Here is a 14,710-nt window from a genome sequence, read left to right on the forward strand (position 1 = left end):
TTCTAAACTCAAATTGACTGACAACTACAATAATTATATATTAATTATTAATATTAAATAATTATATCTAATTAATAATTATTATTAAAATAAAACAATATCTACTATTACAATTGAATAATCATCCCACACATTAATTGGTAAGATTCGAACTCGATATGAATTTAGGATTATGAGGTCTGAATTTCGTCAATTGAATTAAGTCGATTATTGATCCCCACACAATACTATATAATTGGCGGGTTTTCGAGCAGGCCACCTAATTCATTTGCAAAATACGTGACTTGGATATATATGTGTGTGTATATATATGTATAATTTAAGTTGTGAGAAAAGAATTAGGGCAGGGTTGAAGAGGTGGGCAATACCTAAAGGATGGAATGAATAAATTGTAATGAAAAATGGGATGGGGATTCCATCAAAACGAGTCGTTTTCATTAACTTTTTCCATTTCTACTGTTTGAGGGACATGATTTAACGTTAATGCATGCGAGCGTACGTACAAGATTGATATGATCACAGCAATTGTAGCTATAAATTAACATATATATGTCAGATATTTATTTAACGTGCACACATCCACACATAAATCTCGTTACTTGAAATTTAATTTCTTACGTACCCGATACAATTAATCAATCAATCTCCCTCCTATTCCAGCAACATTTCAACTCACAGAATATTAATCTATTCTCATGGTCTTTAATTTAAATTGGTATATTTTAGTGCTGATATTGCAAGCCAGGTTTATATCAATGCTTACAATTAGGATTGGTGTTTAAATAAACTTATTTAAAACAGTGCATAAGCTTATAAATATTTTTAAATTTTATAAAATATTAATTAAATTTTATTTTAAAAATAAACTTTCCATGTATTTAAATAACAAAATTATGAAACTTACAAAATCTAAGTAATGTCGACTTTTAGTTAATATATAACTAAATACTAATTAGTAAATATATTAATTAAAAAAATAATCAATAAGATCTAGCTCAATTATTACTTTGATTTTCATTTATTTTCTAAAAAACTTATTAAACATTATACCCCGTGTAAATGAGGAATTAATACTTTGGTTTTCATTTATTTCCAGATGTCCCACTAAAATCCAAATCTTACAAGATCCAAGTGAATCCTCCAATCACATAACAGGACAAGTTTTGGGGCCAATTGAACATATATTGCACGTCAACTCCACCAAATCAATCAGCTGTGTATGGGCATAAATATCGATCGGTTAGTATATAGTTTTTCGTGTGAAATTATTGGGTGATGTTTTGACAAATATGAATTGGCTTCATCTTCTCAAAAAATAGAACCAAGTTACAGAAAGTGGTGTCACTTCATCTTCATCATGTTATGGGATTCAGATACATATATATAGAGAGAGAGATGATGATCACCTTCAATTCCAACTTCCCATTATAATAGTGGAGCATCTTTACGAGCTTCTCTACACCCAATCCATCTTTTCGGATATTGTTGGATCATGTATACTTTTTATTAATATCATGAGAAAGTGAAATTAAGGTCTTATAATTTTCAAGGTGACCTGTTATATGTTGGGATATTGTTATTCTATTATATAGTATATATTGTTTATTGTAATAGCAGGTGTTGTTCAGATTTTATTTATTTGATATTGTTAATCAGTGTATGATTATTATAATTGTCTTTGCTAGATTTTGATATTTGAAAGGAATTATTGTCACGAGTTATTTTAATTAATGATTATTTATCGCTTCAAATTAAAAAAAAATCATGAGAAAAGTCATTTTGTTTGAGTCAATTTGCAATACATATAAAAGCATACATGTGTTAAAAAGATATTTGAGTAATAAGCTTATGATGTTTATGTAGAATAGATGCTGAATATTAAGGACTAAATTGCCATAAATATGAAACTCTATTAATATGAGTTCCAAAAAATCATTTGGAAGGAGGATGGGAAGAAAGAGTTGCAAGACTATTGGGTATGGACTTAATTATACAAGAAATTGGAGTCTTATTTCTATTATTTTTGTGGTTCTCTTCCAGGTGTCTTCTCAGAGTAATCCCTTGTTTTCTCTTATTTCTTTTTCGATTTTTCCTAAGAGGGTGTTTGGCTAAACTTATAAACTTCTCAAAAAAATATCTTAATAAATAAGAATGATTTATGTAATAATATATAAATTAGGTGGTATTAATATAATTATGCCTAATAATTACAAACAGTAAAAGGAAAATATTAAATATTTTGTATCTTTATAAAAATATATATTCATAAATAAATATAAAATATTATAAGATAATTCTTTGAATTTATTAATTTACAAAAGTAGAAGTTACAAATTGATATTAAAATATACAATAGAACATATACTTTATATTAAATAATTATTTACAAAATAAAAAATAGGGATTATTGCAATTTTCGTCCAGTTTCTTATGGGCGGTGGCATTTCCAATCCAGGTCTTTCCCAAAATAGAATATTGGAACAGTAATTAAAAAAATTTGGCAATTTTAGGACAAATTACCCTAAATCGGCCGGAATTGTGCACGAGGGAGGCACGTGAGCTTTTCAAATTTGCCTGAAGCTGACGTGTCCGGTGATCTGCTTATGTGTTAAAAAAGGGGGAGGGGGGAATGACGTGGCATCGCTGACGTGGAAAAAAAGCCACGTCAGCTTGCCCATTGTTAAAAATCGCACGCTTTCTTCTGCAAACAAAATTGATTGCTTACCCCCAATCTGTGCTTTACAAGAACCCTAGTTCGCTCCCAATCTTTGCTAGAAAAAATTCGCTCCCAAGCCAAGCCAACGATTGAAAGAGAAATTGAGCAAGGAATTGAAGATGAGCAGTGTTTCATCCCTCGTCGAATGCTATTGTGGAAAGAGGACAGTGATTCAGACCTCATGGACTGAGATGAATCCTGGAAGGAGATTCCATTCATGTAAAAACTACAATGTAAGTGTGTTTTTCTATTTTGTTCATCTCCACGTAGCTGAGTTTTCTCCTCATTGTATTGTTAATTTTTCTTATCTTCTTAACTGATTGTAGATGGGTGGGTGTGGTTTTTTTGATTGGGAGGACCCTCCAATGTGTAGAAGGGCGCGTGCAATTATTCCAGGTTTATTGCGCAAGAAGAATGAAATGGAAGCTGAAATTTTGAAATTAAATTTCAGGCATGGAAGACTTTGGAGACTGACAATTGTTTTGTTGGTTGTTTGCATAATATGCATTTGGGTGAGTGTTGGATTGTGTTCGAAGAAGCAACAAGAAAAATGTAGGGTGTAGATGATGAAGAAGATGGTTAGGCTTAGTTCATATGTACTATTTTTAATTTGTAAGTGTTTGAATGTATTGTATTTAGTGTTTTTGAAGTTCTTGTATTACATTACAAAATCCATATGTAATCACTTGGTTATGTGTAATGGAATATATCCCTGTTTTGAATATATTATATTTAGTCTCATCTTTCAATCAATTGTATTACAAATCCATATTTAAACATTTGGTTATGTGTAATGAAAGTTCTGCAAACAGAGTTTATGTGACTTGGACTGTGAACTCATAATTTCTGCAAGTACATGGACTGTGAACTCATGATTTCTGGCAAACTTTCTGCTAACAAAAATGTCATAATTTCTGGAAAAATACATTGCAATTTCTGATCAAATTCCTGCAAACAAAAAACTCAACAATGCAAACAAAAAATAGAACAATTAACATTGAAGTCATAATTTCTGCAACTCATAATTTCTGTCAAAATTCTTACATTTCACTTGCACAATATCCACAAAAACTCATCCACAAAAACTATCCACAAACACTCATCATCTAACTGCATTCCTACTACCACAAACTATCCACAAACACTCATCATCTAACTGCATTCCTACTACCACAAACTGTTTACAAAAACTCATCATCTAACTGCATTCCTACCACCACAAACTGTTCACAAAAACTCATTAACTGACACATACTACTTTTGACCGTGATCATCTGAACTTTGGGAAGGCCATTTAGAGATGTCAACCCACTTTCTCCCATGCTCCTTCACTATTGTCTTGGAAATAGGAGCTATTGGCCTGCTTGAAAAACAGGGCATGAAACTGGTACCAGTCATTGGAGGAGGTGCCCTGATGTTGAGTCTAGGTTGCAATGTCACTTGGGGTTGGAAGGACATGTTTGCGTTGGTCATCTGCAATTGTTCGTACATCGTAGGCCCTTGAACACATGGTGGAGTGGGTGTAGGGCCAGGTTCTGTCAGTATTTCTGGCTCCAAATCATGTTGCATTGGCTCATGTTGTTCCACAATTGGAGGTAAAATTGTAGCAGGATCATTTACTCCACTATTTGTAGTAGGCATAGTCACCTAATTCAATAACATTGAACACAGTGTCAATCAATTTGCAAAATAGGATTAAACACCCATAAAAAGTTAGCAGACTTACCCTATTTGGATCTTCATACACAGAATGTCTCCTCTTCCTTGTATTACCTGTAGATGATGAACCTGCCTGAAAATAAAAATTAATATACAAAAGAGTACATTAGTTTATATGTATACAACAGATTATTTATAGAAATAAAAGTGAATATTGAGGTACCTTTGAAAACAATGTATTCATTTGAATCTCATCAAGCCCAGGTTCTTGCATGTCCTTATATAAGGCACATCCCTTTGCATTATGCCCCTCTTCACCACATATCTTGCAGTGGTGTTTGACATGTTGCCTTCTGAGTTTAATTTGTTTATTTTTCTGTCCACCTTTTTCTTTACCTTCATCAGGCTCTCTATTTCTTGCTCCAGCAGGTCTTCCAGGACCCCGTCCAAAGTTTGGAGGCAATGGAGGAATGAAGCCTGTCTCAGCCCACAGCAATTCACCACTTATTGGTAGTATAGCAGGCTCATACACTGACTTGTATGTATCCACATTGTAGTAAGGGTGCACCATCTCTTCAGGTTGTAAATTTTGATTAAAAATTGCACTGCATGCATGCTTGCAAGGGATTCCTGACAACTGCCACAATCTACATGTACAAGTTCTCCTCTCCAAATCCACTGAGAACTGACTCCCATCATAACATGAAATTTGATAGTATCTATCATTTGCCTTAATTATGTAAAACCTGATTCCTTCCCCAGAAACCCCACATTTTTCAGCAAACAGTTCAAGATTTTGCCTGTTCATATGTGTGACATTCACATAATCAAATTTCTGTAATTTCCCACCAATGCAAGCTGCAACAGGCATGTTTCTAAGTTCACCCCCATAGTACACAGCTACTGTTATGGATTCTGTTTCAGGGTCTGTAAACAGAGCATAAAAAAAAACCTAAGCAACATACAAATAACAGCACACCATACCAACACCAATATTATAATAGTAATTTCATGGGGGACCACATTTCCCCTTTAGAAAATAGCAATACAAAAAGAAAAAAAATAAACAAATGCACTGACAAAACGACGAAGAACAGTCATCTTCAGGGGACCATGTTCCCCTTTTCACAATACCAAATTTAATTTCTTTAAATAATACTCTGATAGCACTAAGCACAATGCAAGCAAAATAAGAAAATAAAATGGAGGAACCACTTACGATAAGCAGGCGGTGGCATTTTCAAATGCCTGTCTGCGCGAATGACGACCATCTTCCCACAATTGATTTTACCGCAGTGAAATTTCCTTTCCTTCGTGCCAAAACTCAGTAATCGCGTTTCTAAATCTTTTTCTTTCTCTACAATTTAGGTATTTGGCTTCAATATTTACCCCTCTTTCTTTACCCTAATCTGTAAAAGAGGGGAGAAGACGACAGCAGCACGTGCTTCAGACGTGCTACCTATTTTCCCTCTAATTCTGTCCACGTTGGCAAGCTGACGTGGCTTTTTTTCCACGTCAGCGATGCCACGTCATTCCCCCCTCCCCCTTTTTTTAACACATAAGCAGATCACCGGACACGTCAGCTTCAGGCAAATTTGAAAAGCTCACGTGCCTCCCTCGTGCACAATTCCGGCCGATTTAGGGTAATTTGTCCTAAAATTGCCAAATTTTTTTAATTACTGTTCCAATATTCTATTTTGGGCAAGACCTGGATTGGAAATGCCACCGCGCATAAGAAACTGGACGAAAATTGCAATTTGCCCTAAAAAATATAAAAAACTAAATTATATATTAATTAAGCTTATTTTTAGATTGATATTGATATATATTATTTAATTTAATACAAAATATTGATTAAATTCTGAATGTAAATTAATACAATAATAATTATGTAGTTAAATACATAAAAATATATAAATAATTAAAAAAAGCTCGGTAGCCAACTTTCGCGTCAAGCTTTTGCCGAGTTGGCTCGACTCACTAACCAGTTGCAGGAAGTTGGGCCACACACGGTCTGAACATTTAAGTCCAACTCCCAATTCTTAATGGACTCATACGGACCCGTCTTCCTCATGGGTTGGGGCCTTTGGGTTGGGCCCATTGGGCTGCTTATCGTATTATAAATAGCAGTATGGGCTGGCCCTCATTTCCTTTTATAATAAAAATGCCGTATAATATGGTGATCATAGTTTACACTAAAATTTATATAATTAATACTCAATAAGTTAATCATTTTTCTAAAATGATAAATTTTGTAGCTCCTAATTGCGCTCAAAGTCTAAATGAATAATTTTGTTAAATTAATAAGATAATAATTTTCTGGAAAAACTCTTATATAAATTTATTATCCCTTCAATATTATTAATTAATAATTCTACAAAATTACAAATACGTATAACTAGGACAACTTAATAAAATATAATTATATTATTATTTATTTTTTAAAATTTAAATTCAACTGTATTTCATCTCTAATTTTAATTAAGAATGTTTGATGTTCTTTATATAGTAGTTGGCTTCTTATCATAAATGAACTTGCATTAAATTTTAATTAGTATTATGTACCATGTACAATGAGTTTTTTTTTCCCCTAAGGAGCATGTAATATATTTAATTAGTGACGTCGTATGAAAATTATTCAATTAGTCAATACAATATATATTTTTATTCATGAAAATAATTTAGGTTCGACGAATATTGTTTTTTTAAAAAATTAACAAATCATATTTATTAATTAATACCTCTTTAAAATATTAAAATTACGTGGTCTCCGTACTACTAATTTATATAGATTTGAATGTAATTGAATTTCGATATGAGATTGGGTTGGATGCAAGGGTGTGTGGATCCCTTGGGGACACGTCATCACTTCCTAGCAACATATATATATATATATATATATATATAGATAGGGTTTGAGTCATGTGCGCGTGATTACAGGCGAAGAATGGTGGAGCCGCAGCCTTTAGGGAGGGAGGGAGGGAGGAAAGAACCCCCAGGCCGAGCCCCAGTCGCACACTGATCAGCATCAGGGGAAGTGGAGTCTGGACTCTGGACTTGGGAGTTGGAGGGGAATGGGGAATGAAGAAATGCATTCATGCCCAACACACACTACAAGCTGTCACTTTGACCAATCACGCACGTGTTTTTTGGTGGATATAAAACTTTAATGCCCCTGTCTTTGATTTTTTTCTTCTTCTAAATTTAGTGAATAAAACACAATAATTATGTATCTACTACCCAACATTATTTTTCCTCAACTCCCATATGCAAGACCCTTATACCACCCCCCCCCCCTCCCCCTTTTTTTTCTTTGTTTTCTGTTGCCTCGCTTTTTCAATAATTCACTAAATTCAAACGTTAAATAATGGATAAGGACGACAACGAGTCGAAGCTCTTCAATGGGTTTGTCAGAAATAGGGATCTAACCAATCTAAATTTTTTTTTATTAGAGACCTGATTAAATGGAGCCAGTTGAAAAAATTTTAAAATATTAAAAATATGTTTTTAAAAGAATACTGTTACAACTTTATATATATGAAAAATAATATTATCAAAACTTTATATATTTTTTAATAAATTTTTATGTATACATTTTAGGCTTTAGAATATTAAAAAATCTTAAATACATAGTACTTAGCATTAAATCTTTTTATAAAATATTTTATATTATCATTATTTCATTTATAAAAATATTAACTTTTTGTATTATATATAAATATACATAATTTTTCATAAATGTATATATATACTTTACATAAGTGTATCCTAATAAAATATATAAATCAGACTTGGGGTATCTTGCCAAAATGAGGCGAGTTCAAATCTAATTTCAACCTGTTATCAGCCTTAACTATGGGATAAGAATATTAAAATAATTCATTTAAGAATTTTCTCAAGACAGATGATCTACTTCCCTTAAATCGAAAGGTGTATATGAGTAAGGGTCACAGGAAATTTCAAAAGAATTTTATATGTGAAATTTTAAGTAAATTAAAAAAAATGAAATAGTAGGATGATTAGGATATAAAACTAAATGAAGCCACTCGACATCCGACTGAACTTAATCAATATAAGTTCATTTTAATGCTCGACTTGAACTCAATGCGATTAATACAAAAATAATAGATTATACTTAGAAAAAAAAGATCAAATTACTGAAACTCGATTCAATTAAAACTTATTTGAATTCGTTTGGAGCAATAATTTCAACTAAATTCAACAATCTTTTAAATTTAATATTAGTTTAAATAAATTTAAATAATAATATATTGAATTCGACTAAAATTATTTATTGGGCAGGACGATAACCAATTATAAAGTTAATGAAACACGATGTGTCCCGGTGGGTAGTGGGAGCAAAAGTAGTTGAGGAACACACGGCCTTTATTTAAAACAACAAAATAGAAAGTAGGACTGTTTGATTCCGACTAGTCTGCAATGGTACATGACTCGCACGTGCACCTTGGATTGGCATATTGGAATTGGATGGGTGAGGCCCACTCGTAATATCTGTCAACCTTTGGGACCGAAACTGAAACCCAAAAACTTTGCCCACCGCTTCAGAGGGGCAAAGTGCAAATATGTTTAGTCGTTTCCATGTGGAAATATCTAGCCTAAGCATTGGTTTCATCTCTCCAATATTATTTTATATTTTTACACAATTATTAAAAACAAATTATTTTTACACTTTACTCTATTTAGTCTTCCATGAGCATTTTTTGAGGAAAATGAATGAACTCGAATATAGGATAATTAATCCGGCCGGTCGGAACTTTTACTATGGGCTTTTTGATTCCTACAAATTCAGTTGTCGAGCTTTTGCGTTCTAATTTAACGAGTGAATAATCTGATCGGTGGAGGTAAAAATCAGATTAGGAATGTAAAAACTATTTCCAGTAAAGTATTAAGAGAAGGAGATTATTATTATTTTTTTTAATAAATCTGTAATTATTAAACTAGTTTTAGTAAGAAAATTGTGTCGAGACGTAGATGGTTGGTCCACATTAATTGCTTGGGGTAGTATAAATACCCCTCAAACATTGTAAAGAAGGACTTTTGGCAATTAAAAGAGAAATGATTTTTTAGTTTGTAATGTGTGAAGTATGTTTAGATCACGAGTTTTTCAGTTCTTCCCTATTATCAATCAAACTCAAATTATTTATATAAAAAAATTGTTTATGACATACTTGATACAATTGAATTAGAAGAATGATATAATTAAAATACGTAATTAATTGGATAGGACGATGGACTATATAGATTTAATTTGGACAACAAAGTTGTTGTAGTAGTCTGATTGTGAAACAAGGTACAGATCCCACTACAGTTGCACATAGATGTTGGACGTCGGGTAATAATATGATGATTGAAGCTAAAAAGGAATAGAAAATCTAGGGCCAAAAGGAAAGACAAAGTTGATAGAATAAGGACAATCTGATGTCCTTTCATGGGGAACAACCTCACATGCCATCTCCAACCCGCTTTTCAGAAAGGTAACTCCCATGAATATAGCAGCACCTTTCAAGCACAAATGCTCCTTTCCTCATTCCATACAAAAAACCAAAGGAAACTGGAACTACAGGGTGGTCTCTGTATGTCCTAATTTTCAGTATCATCGTTAAAGTGGTTCTTGTTTTCTTCCTTTCTATGATCTCATTGCTATAGTTTTAATGTTGTCAAAAAAAGTTTATTTTATTGTCTTATGCTTCTTGCTTAGTTGTTGTTGTCCTAACAGATGATGCTCAATGTTAATTCTTGTGTGTGTGTTTTTTCTTTTTAAAGTTTGGTTTGTTCCAATTCTAGTCACGGTTGCGCAGTTCGTTTGTAGAGGTACTTATAGATTATCAATACAGTCTTCACATCGACAAATAAATTTTAAAAATTACTCATTCTTATCAAGGGATCTTATAAGAGTAAATTCCTAATAAAGCAGATGGAAAAACTGATTAATTTTGATAAACTAATGCTACAAGATTACTAAGAGGGAAGTGATCTGAACAACATTTCCCTGTTGGTATTTACAATTGAATCACAAAACCAAAGGAAGCCCCAACAAAGTGGAAAGTAAACTATAATTAGGAGCAAAACCCTTTGAATTATCTCCTAATGAATCACTAGGCTAATTCTTGCTCTGTAATTAATCAGTCATGCCAGCAAAGCAGCATCACCACACATCTTCTCATAATGTACAGCCTTCCTCTCTGCTCCTTGAGAAACCTCCCTAATCTTCTGCTTGATAATCTCTTCTTTGATCTTTCCACTGATGCTGCTGCATTCCCCATTTTCATCTCCATATACACTAACCTTAATAACTTCGAAGGATGATGAGGGAAGTAGTGTTTGGCTGCTGCTAAGGTGGTTGTTTTTGTTCAAGAATGATGAGAAGTAGAAGCTGCAGAATGGGTTTAATTGGATATTGTATGGAAAGTGTGTTGAGTATGAAGTAGAAGAGAAGGGGCTCTTCTCTTATAATGGGCGAAGGAGGAGTTGGGGTGGGGGTGGGGGGGGGGTTGGCCCATACTGTGTGTGCCACGTCATCATCTATAGCAACATTAATGCAGGTATCATCCTCCAAGATAGTTGGTCGGCCCCCAAGAGATAAATATGTTATCAGGTTACCACGAAAGTTTTCCTGCTTCCTTTTCTAGTCTTTTTTTCTACCTTTCCTATTTATCCTTCTTTCCCCCAAACTGATTTCAACGCTTTCTAAAGTGTAGGTGATGGAGCTATCACGCTTTTAATTTTCTTCTTCATGTGTTGCAATCGACTCAATTTTTTGTGTACCAACAAAAAGTTCTCATTTATCTAATCTGATAAATATCCACCATACATTTAATCAGTATTTTGATTAAAATTAGAAAAGAGCCCTAATTTGAATTTAGAGGATTTTTCCTTTTTTTTTTTTTTGGTATATGATCTGATTCACGTTAGTATTTGGGCTATAATATGCTAACGTAACATAATTCGCAGTTTTTGTTTTTTAAGTAATGATTGTTTTATCCTCTTTTGTAAAGACATTAGGGTGAGTTGAAGTGTGACTTTTGTTGTAAATTTGGTACAGATAAGCCAGTCAAAAATTTACAGCAGAAGTGATACTTCAACACTGCTGAACTTGTGAACTGCATATTTTAATGCACATTTCAGAAAAAAAGGTACTCCTGAATAGGGACAGTCTACAGACATCACTCACCACTTAAATTATTACATTAATAACGTAAGAAGGTTTCATCCCCGAACTGGAACTGAGATGCGGTTCCAGCTGGATCCAATGCCCTCCTTTAATTCCAACAACACTCCATTTATTTATCAACACTTGTTCTTGGAATTAGGGGCAGTCCTAAACATGTTTTGCTTAGTGCTCCTTCAATTTAATTACTGCTCTGCCCATTCCCTTCTGTCCAAAATTTAATTTTATTTAATTTCACAAATCCAATAATGTTTTGTTTTGCACTGCTCCCCATCATTTATTGCAGCATTCGAAATAAATACACGTTATAACTTATGAACACATCAATTCAATTAATAAATTAAAAAATAAATAATAATAAATTTATATTAAATTAGATAAATATATATTTACAAGCTTTTGTCATTAACATAAATGAAAAATTGGAACTAAATTCATGCTAATTTAGTAGATAGGGAAAAAAATTACTACTTTATTCCTTGGTGACCCACCAAGATCAACTGGCCAAGATTATCTTAATAATTCACCAGGTCCGTGCTGATATGGTAAGTTGGATATTTGTTCTTCCTTTTTGGAATTGTTCACCTTTCCTTTTTCTTTTGATCTCCTTTCTCTATCACTATTTCTTTTCTTCTGTTTCCAAAATATTATATACAGTGAAGATAGGAATCGACTGACGAAAATATCTTAGTCAGAGACAAGGGAAAAGTGTTGATGATCAGCTAGTCTAGGCATGACAATGCTAGTCGTCGTCATCTGTTGCTCTCCAATGGTTGTAGGTCCTAACCATATTAATGAACAATAAAAATACCTTGATCAGGAGAGGGGGACAAGGATGATTAAAATACACTCTAACTCACTGGAATTTCAAACAGTGGACCAGGTTCTTGGTCCAAGTGTTTCAACCTGGTTCATCCTCAAAACTGAATGTGGTAATGTAATAAATAATTACGCAAACAAGACACGGCTGCACGGTACAAGGAGGACATGTCAGCACGTGATCAGCACGTGAGGGACACGCCCACCTCCTCGACTTCCTGGATCTTTCTCTCTGCTGGTTTAAATTCCCGCAGCTTTTAGGGTTTCGTTGTTAATCACTGATTAATATAAGTACGGTTAGATTCCATTAATGAAACCTAATAGGTACGTGGTAGAATCTTTGTTTTGATTTGTACAGAAACTAGCGAACACAGACAGCGCCGGAATTTGCAATTCAATGAATGATTGGGGAGTGGTTTGTTGAGGAAGTAAGATTATGGATTAATGATTAACCAAGTTCAGTTAATCTGGGTTAATGATGGAAATCGTCTTTGGATTTTGGTGTGTCTGAGAATCAGGGTTTTCGATTTTCTTGTCTGTTGTGTCCATCCCCTTCTGGTCTGAATGCAAAGTGCAACCCACCTTGCGGATTTAAGTAATTTTCCAAGTCCAATTTCATTTATTTATTTAAATTTGTATAAGTAATTACTATATTTCATTTTGCCTATAATTATATAGGAATATAACGAAATGGGTAAAGTTCTAAGGCACTAGTAACAAATGCTAGCTAGAATCCTTATATGTCTTCATCAGATATATCATCTTGAATCTAATGCTTATAGACAACATATTTTTGGTCCAAACTAGAACAACATTATAGTACACTTAGAATTTGTTAAATTTGATATATATATATATATATATATATATATATATAATTCAGAATGCAGTTTATATTTAAAAAACACTCGATGTTGTGCCAAATAATAATACATTTTGGATGTCAAATTGTTGGTACTTGATTAATTGTTAATATATATGTTGTTATAGCAATTTTAACACAGTGAAAATTTTAACCTCCACTATGTTGCCTAACTTACCACAAGCTAGTCCCCGTTTACTCATACATTCTTACTTGTGTATGATTTGGAGAGTTTGAATAAAGATCATCTGCACAATGTATGCAAACAAGCAAGATTACTCAATAAATAAAGCAACACAAGTAAGTTACTGGCAAACGGCCAACTTTATAATTTTATACACTATATTTAGATTTTGGGAGCCGAGAACCCTCCTCAGAGCCTTTAGGCCACTACAAGGCAGGGAGTCGATCAATCGCTATAAGCATTCTGGATTGGTTATGACAGGTGTGTAGTGGTCATTCTTTCGATCAAGGGGATTGAAACGTCTTTGAGATTTTCATCTGGGCCTGCGGGTAAATTACGACTCACCTTATTTCCACCTATCATGTCTATTATTGTTTACCAGCCAAGCATCCTCCAAATTCATATATTTTTCTGCTCGATACATCTAAAAGATATGAAGCTAGCTTCCTAACCAAGAATTCGAATAAAGTTCCTCCACGAAGTCCTTGGGTAAATGCACTGACAAGCACCTCTTGGTGGGCCATGGGGAATTCCAGTATAGCTGTGTTAAAACATTGGATATAAGTCCTCAAAGTTTCGTTCTCTTCGTGCTTGATTCCAAAAAGGCTAATAGCTGACTTCCTACACCTCTAGCTGCTAGCAAACTGGTGTTGGAAGAGGGAACTAAATTCTGCAAAAAATCTACTGATCCAGCTGGAAGCTGGTCGAACTATTGTTGGGCAAAATTCATTAGTGTAGTAAAGAAAACACGACATTTGATATCGGTATAACCTGTTCAGCAAGGCTGCATTTTAAAACTTATGGATATGCTCAGTTGGATTAGTAGCACTGTCATAAGCAGGTAGGTGTGAAGGTGCTCGGAAGTGAGCAGGAAGTTTTTCCATCATGATGTGTTTGCTGAAAGGGATGCCCCACCCAGCAGGCATGGTCTCTTTTGCTACCTGCTGGCGAAGTTCCATCATCTCATTCTTCAAGGACTACCAAATACCAGGGGGTTGATGTCCAGTACGGCAAGCTACTGGGAAAAGGTCATGCTCCGTTGGCTTGAGAATCGCGGAGGGTCAACTTGATGGTTTCCATGATGAACTGACGAAACTGCTTACAAAAACATACAAGATTGGCTAAGCAATTAAAGTACAAGTATTGCAGTTTGACACCCCCAAACTACTAGGAAAAACTATCTATAATTGTAGCGCTAATCTTCTTCTTACTGTACTTCCCGAATGGATAAAACGAAAGTATTAGTCTTCCCTTTCGTTTTGTTGCCTTTGAAGAAGATGA

At 33.8% G+C, this 14,710-nt stretch overlaps 1 pseudogene; it reads right to left on the minus strand.

The window, feature by feature from the left end:
• Positions 1-10,311: 10,311 nt before the first annotated feature.
• On the minus strand, positions 10,312-10,823 carry LOC105177738 (small polypeptide DEVIL 4 pseudogene; annotated as a pseudogene).
• Positions 10,824-14,710: the final 3,887 nt, after the last annotated feature.

This window comes from Sesamum indicum, linkage group LG9 (genome assembly GCF_026168435.1).
Source record: "Sesamum indicum cultivar Baizhima isolate 11 linkage group LG9, ASM2616843v1, whole genome shotgun sequence".
Classification (NCBI taxonomy): domain Eukaryota; kingdom Viridiplantae; phylum Streptophyta; class Magnoliopsida; order Lamiales; family Pedaliaceae; genus Sesamum; species Sesamum indicum.